A 7,278-nucleotide genomic window follows, 5' to 3' on the forward strand; every position below is an offset into this window, starting at 1 on the left:
TATTTGTATGTTTACCTCACTTTAGCATCTCCCTTCCCTTGAGACAGGGCCTCACTGTATGTACCCTTAGCTGGACTTGAGCTTGTGGTGTTCCTCCTGCCTCAGACTCCCAAGTGCTGGGATCCCAAGGCCACCATGCCTAACTTTAACTGTTAACATTATTTTTTATTTGGAGACAGGGTTTCTCTGTGTAGCCCTGACTGTCCTGGAACTCACTCTGTAGACGAGGCTGGCCTTGAACTCAGAGATCCACCTGCCTCTGCCTCCTGAGTACTGGCCTGTGCCACCACCACCCAGCTATTAACTTTTCATTTTAATATTGCTCTTTATTTTGGAGATGGAGCTGGCTGGGTTTGAACCACCACCTTCTGTCTACAGGATTATGATCGTCTGCATGGTAGTAATTACAAAATGGTCGCTCTTGGCCTGGAGGCCAGTGTTCTCATCCAGCAGACTCCCAAGTGGGCATTCTGTCTCCAGTTTTGTAGTCAGCATCTTCCCATCCCCTACCTGTGTACCTCACTGCACCCTTTCTCAGCCTTCCAGAGCATCCTGCCCTAAGACCTTAGCTGCTTAGACTTGCCCTGTGCTCCCCCGTCCTCCTCCTCAGCAGTCTGCTCCTATAGCATCCCAAGCAGGATCTCGGCCACTGGCCCACCACCCGACTTCCCACTTCCTGCCCAGTCTCCCCTTCCTGCATTCAGTCTCTGTGTTACTAACCCCTCGTTGCATTTTGACAGCAGTATGGGAACACTCCTAGGAATCATGTTCCAGCACGCTCTTGACCCTGTCAAAGAGAGTGAGCCCTGATGAACATGGGTGGGGTCACGTGCACAGTGTAGCTGGTGAGAGCTCTTTCTGAGGGAAAGCGGCTGTACACAAACTGAAGGTTCTGGTCAGTGAGGCTCCAGCGGGGTTTGACTGAGTATAGCACTGTAGAGAGAGAGCTGTTCACTCCTCTTTCTCTGCCAAGCCAGAAGTCTGTCCATGTCCTGCCCTTCCCCCGCACTCCCCCCACCACACCTGTGCTATAGACAGTGACTGCCTCAGCCTGCTAGACCAGTTACTCCAACTGGAACAGAAAGTGACTGAGCACATGCAGAGCTCAGATGGCCAGGGAGATCCCCACTGCGCTCAAGATGGTCAAGAAGGGTTGACAACGGGTCTAGCTGCGCTGGGAAGTTGCTCAGTGTAGAGTTTGGCAAGGCTCCAGACTTCATCCCTAACACTACCAAAAAAAAAAAAAGTTCACAGCTTTTTGGATCATTACAGGTTACATTGCTAAGATCCCTGCTTAGGCAGGGTCTTGTACTGTCCAGGCTGACCTCCAATTTTCTGCACAGCTAATGATGACTTTGAACTTCTAATCTTACTTCCACTTCCAAAGTTACGCAATGTACTGTCATGCTTGGTTTACGGAGTATTGGGAATCAAACCCAGGGCCTTATGCATGCTAGGCAAGCACTCTGCCAACGTGCCTACAACCTTACATCCCTTTTTAATTCTTCCGAGACACAGTCCCAGGCTGGCCTCATACTAACCCGTTGTTTCTCTGCCTGGTGTGTGTGTCTGTCTGTCTGCCTGCATGTTTGTGTGTCTTTGTAAGTGTAGATGTACACAAAGGTCAGAAGAGGCCACTGTCTGATTCTCCATCTTAATTGATGTACACAGTCTCTCCCTGAACCTGGAGCTCATGTGGTTTTGCCTGTTCTGGCAACCAGTGAGCCCCAGTGATCTCCCAGTTTGTGCCCTGTCAGAGCTATGGGCCTGCATAGACCACACCCCGCTTGTTATGTGGGATGTGAGCTCAGGGCCCCATGCTTACACAGAAAGTGTTCCTGCACACTGAACATCTCTCCGTCCCTGACCAAGCATCCTTGAGTTTGGTTATATATGCTTGTGTTTGGTCTTCCTTAAGTGAACCATACAGTTGGACAGGCCTTTTCTACAGTCCTTCAAGAACATGTTTATGACGTGAAGAAAGTGAGATGCAAGGAAACAACTCTGCTATAAACCCATTTATGTGCGCCCTGTGCGTGAGGCCGTGGGTCACAGACCTAGCAATGTCAAAAAAGGAAGACGCACACTCAGTGCTCTGTCACAAACTCAGGGACAGACAGACATGGCAGTACAGGGTTACTGTGTTGAGGAACAAGCCTATCGCTATTCCTCCACTTAGGAGCCCAAGTGCCTATTAATATGCAGGGCAAACACGTTGGGGATCGGTTCTAATGCTTTGATTTAATTGGGAATTTGTGTGTCCAAATGCTGAAGGTCCTTGTCCTCAATTGGGTTTTGATTGATCAATAAAATTGTCAGCAGCTAATGGCTGGGCAAAGGCAGATGGGGTGGGGCCCTTAGATTTTCATGGACTAGGACAAGGGGGTGGGGCAGAGAATCCCCGGGTTTCAGAGAGAGACAGATCAGATTTAGAGCTGCAGAAGGAAAATTATCCAAAATGTAAGGGAGAGGGAATGAGGCCCCTGGGAAGGCTGCCCAGAAGCATCTTGGGCAGCAATGACTAGGGGGGCCCGCCCAGAAGGAACAGGGCAGGAAAGATAGATCATAGATTTAGAGGGTGTTGAGTCAGGAGTACTGGATGGAAATCTATGATAGCTGGGCGAGGATTAGAACTGCCCAGCCTCTGAGCTATCCAAGGCATTTCAAAAACAAGCTGTGTGTGTGTGTGTGTGTGTGTGTGTGTGTGTGTGTGTGTGTGTGTGTGTGTGTGTCTTCGATGATCCAAAGGGTTCCTTGGGCGGGCGGTGGTGCAGTGTGTAACCTTCCAGGAGCCAGAGTGACACACAAAACTCAACACTACAGATGGCCCCAACGAGGTAGGTGAGAACTCACTTTAAAGACAATACTTAGAAATTCTATACATACATGCAAATGTTATAAGTCCGGGAGTGGAGCCGAGTCATGTCACGTGGTTCCTGCACAAGCCTTGAAACTAAAACAAAGGAATACAGCCCCGACCAGAGAAGCCTCAGCTCTGAGATGCTGGGAACCCCTGCTGTGCAAAGAGGCTGGCTGGTTCCCTGACAAGGTGCTGGGAGGAACACAGTGAGAAGCAGACAATAAAAGCTGTCTGCCTCCAGTCACCAGATAAAGGATAGAGATTTATAGATTTGTTTTTAAGGATAAGGGAGTATATAGATTTTGCCTGAGCCATGAGGGGATTTCTTCCTGCGGGTTCTAAACTAATACAAAGAGCTTGAGCTGAGAAGCTGGGGGCCCTGCTGTGCAAAGAGTCCTGCTGGCTGCTAGGAAGAAGAGCGGGAGAGCCAGATGGCAGATGCAGCCTGCTTCCACAAGCAAATAATCAAAGGATAGGGATAAATAAACTTGATTTAACTTTTTAGGGTCAGAAGGGTTAAGTTAGGAAGATTAAATCAAAAAAATTATTTAAAGAAATTTAAGGGGGCTGGACAGCTGGCTCAGTAGTTAAGAGCACTGACTGCTCTTCCAGAGGACCTGAGTTCAAATCCCAGCAACCACATGGTGGCTCACAACCATCTGTAATGGAATCCAATGTCCTCTTCTGGTGTGTCTGGAGAGAGTAACAGTGTACTCATGTAAATAAAATAAATAAAAGTAGGTTTAAAAAAAGACAAGAGTCAGTAGGTACTATCAGCATCTAGCTGCTTTTGTTGGGTCCCATCAGTGCCCAGGTTATACAGGAGCCATCAGCTCTGGCTTTAATTGTGTACTGGCTGGTTTTGTGAGTCAACTTGACACAAGCTAGAATTATCAGAGAAAGGAGCCTCAGTTAAGGAAATGCCTCCATGATTTCCAGCTGTAAGGCATTTTCTCAATTAGTGATCAAGGAGGGAGGACCCAGCCCTTTGTGGGTGGTGCAGCCTCTGGGGTGATGCAGCCCCTGGGCTGGTGGTCCTGGATTCTATAAGAGAGCAAACTGAGCAAGCCAGGGGAAGCAAGGCAGTAAGTAACATCCCTCCATGGCCTCTGCCTCAGCTCCTGCTTCTTGCCCTGTGTGAGTTCCAGTCCTGACTTCCTTTGGTGATGAACAGCAATGTGGAAGTGTAAACTGTATAAACCCTTTCCTCCCCAACTTGCTTCTTGATCACGATGTTTGAGCAGGAATAGAAGCCCTAAGATAAGCTGCCTGCTGCCATCAGCAGAGGCTGAATGTTAGGTGTCCTCAGTGCATAGTTGTCCCATCCCGAGAGATACCTACAAAAGCACTCATTTCCCTAAGTTACATAGATGTATAAATAACTTTGTCCTTAATCTCATGTTGGTTGGGCAAGTGATGATGGAGGAGCGCTGTCTCAACAGATGATATTTGTTTAGATTGCTTTAATTGCTTTTAATTGTTTTAATTACCAGAATGTGTGTGGTTATAAGTTTGGTTATTAAAATTCCCCTGGGAGAGAGATCAAGCTATACCTTTAATGATTTCTGGTTACTGGACTAAGGACATGCTAATTTGGGAGAGAGGCTCTGTAATTATGTTGACAGGAAAGGAGCCAAGGCTTTGGACCCCAACCAGAGTGGTATGGATCAGATATGGCAGGGGTAGAGCCCCTGAAGATCTTGGCAACAGAAGAAAAATTTGAGCAAATCAAACAGGACAGGTAACTTGATTTGCTGATTCCTCGACATGGGAACTGCCCAGTGACTGGCTCAGCGGTTAAGAGCACTGCCTGCCCTTGCCGAGGACCCGGGTTTGTTTCCCAACATCCTCAAGGTGGCTCCCAACCATCTGGAATTCTAGTTCCAGGAGGTCTGAAGCCCTCGTCTGACCTCTACAGGCTCCTCATGCACATGGTGCACGTGAACTCACCCATGTACACATAAAAATATAAACCAGGGGAAAAGTGATCGAGTAAGATACCCGAATTCTCCTCTAGCCTCCAGTGTAGCATGTGCACATGTGGCAGACACACGGGAAAAAGCATCCTAACTGATGCTGACTGTACCGGGCTCAGTGTGAGTCAGGGAGCTGCTTTACAGACAGTTCCAAGACAGAAAAGTAGAGGAAAATTAGTGTTTCTGTGACCTGATTTCCATCAGAGGCATTCTAGCTCCATGGCCTGTCCTGAGACTGTTAGCAGCCACGAAAGGCTGACAAAAGCCATAATATAACTCCTCAGTTTTGTGGGCGCAAATAACAGCAGTTTTTGCATTGCTGAAATTTTCTGTTTAATATTGTAAGCTTTATTTTCATTTTTTCTATGTGTATGAGAATGTATTTGTGTGAATGTATGCAGTGTGTGTGTGTGTGTGTCTGTTTTCCTGCCGAGGCCAGAAGAGGGTGTTAGATCCCCAGTAGGTGTAGGTGCAGGTAGTGCTGAGCTGCCTAATACAAATGCTGAGAGCTGAACTCAGGTCCTCTGCAGTAACAGTATGAGCTCTTGACCTCCGAGTCATCTGTCCAGGTCATAGAGCATAGTGATAAATGTGGCTATGTTGAATGACAGTTTAATATGTGTTTCCTGCTTTTGTTCCTAATGTCTTGCTTGTACTTTATATTTCTTCTCTATTATGAAAATTATGTTAGAGAAAAGCGGATTCAAGTAAGGTTGTGATTTGAGTTGAGAGCGGGGGTCAAAGCAGCAGAGATGACACAATAACGACGCATTTGATTGGCTGAGTAACATTTCAGGAAGTGGCAGTTCAGGAACTGCTCACCGATATTCCACACAGTGGTTGGTCATTTAGGAACTGCTAACTAACTCCCCTGCAGTGGTGGTTCAGGAAGTTCTGCAAAGGCAGCAGGAGAAAGCTTTGATGGTAAGGACAAGGACTGTTATGGCTGACATCAGGAGTTGACAGCTGCAGAGCAGTTGTCTGAGTTGGGGTTCACTGCTGTGAAAAGACACCATGACCAAGGCAAGTCTTACAAAGGAAAGCAAAACATCAAGGAAAACGGAGTTTCAGAGGTTCAGTCCACTATCGTCATGCTGGGAAGCATGGCAGCCTGCAGGCAGACGTGGTGCTGAAGTGGCCTAGAATTCTACATCTTGATCCACAGGCAGCGGAAGGGGACTGTCCTCAGCAGTCAGCCAGGAAGAAGTTCTGTTCCACACTGGCCTTAGTATAAGTATAGGAGAACTCAAAACCTATCCCCACAGTGACCCACTTCCTCCAAAAGGCCACACCTCCTAACTGTGCCACTTCCTTTGGGCCAAGCAGTCAAACATATGACGTCCACACCTATTCCAACCACCACAGTAGTTTTCAAAGAGTTCAACATGGACCATCCAACCAAGTCCTTTGCCAACTGAAGTAAGTTGGGAAAATGGAAACGCTTGATGAGCGCATGCCGGCAGGTGAAAATCCACAAAGTGGTTTTGGATTGTCATCCGTCTTCTCCTATTCTACACAATGAGCCATTTCACAGTTGGATTGTTGACATGATGAAAAGGTGGACTTAAGCTTTTCTCCTCAGCATCTGTCTCAGTAAGGCTGCAGTGGTTGTTACTGCTCTCCGAGCTTCGCCGCACTTCCCGTGGATGACAAGGATGACAAGGCCAGCAAGTTAGCCAAGACAGACAAAGGGCCACTAAACCAGTCTCTGGGCAAGACCAAAAAGGAGAGCTGGTAGTCCAAAGGCTAAGTCCAGGACAGGCTAAGCCACCTAAAACTAGTTAACAACACTATATTTGACAAACTAAGGAAATTCCCAACCGTAGGCTTTTTACCCCAGCTCTGGTTTCAGATCCAAGGTTGCCTGGCCAGGAACATCCTGCAGGAGCTTCTTAGCAAAGCGTTTATCAGGCTGATTTCAAAGCTTAGAGCTCAAGTAATTTACACCAGAAACAATGGGTGGAGACGCCCCAGCTGCTGTCAGAAGATGCAGGAACATGTTCAATCAATTGTGCATTTGGAAAAACAAAACTTTATAAAAATTAAAAAAAAAATGGAAGGTATACAGCAACCAACTATGATCAGGCCAGTGGCTGGCCTGAGAAGAAACTCCAATATACTCCTGAAAGCAAAACTTGAAAGTTTGGGGTTGGGGATTTAGCTCAGTGGTAGAGCGCTTGCCTAGCAAGCGCAAGGCCCTGGGTTTGATCCCCAGCTCCGAAAAAAAGAAAAAAAAACTTGAAAGTTTGGAAACTAAGACAGCATCTATGTTGTCCGATGTTGTTCAATTTACACACCCACCCACACACCCACACCCACACCCACACACCTACCTACCCACCCCGCTTAATTTGAAAATGCTCCTTACGTGTAGGGTCATAGCTTTTTTTAACCCCTAAATAAGGAACTTTTGTTCGGAGTTCAAACTGAGATCTTTAGAAG

The sequence above is a fragment of the Rattus rattus genome, chromosome 2 (assembly GCF_011064425.1).
Source record: "Rattus rattus isolate New Zealand chromosome 2, Rrattus_CSIRO_v1, whole genome shotgun sequence".
Taxonomy (NCBI): domain Eukaryota; kingdom Metazoa; phylum Chordata; class Mammalia; order Rodentia; family Muridae; genus Rattus; species Rattus rattus.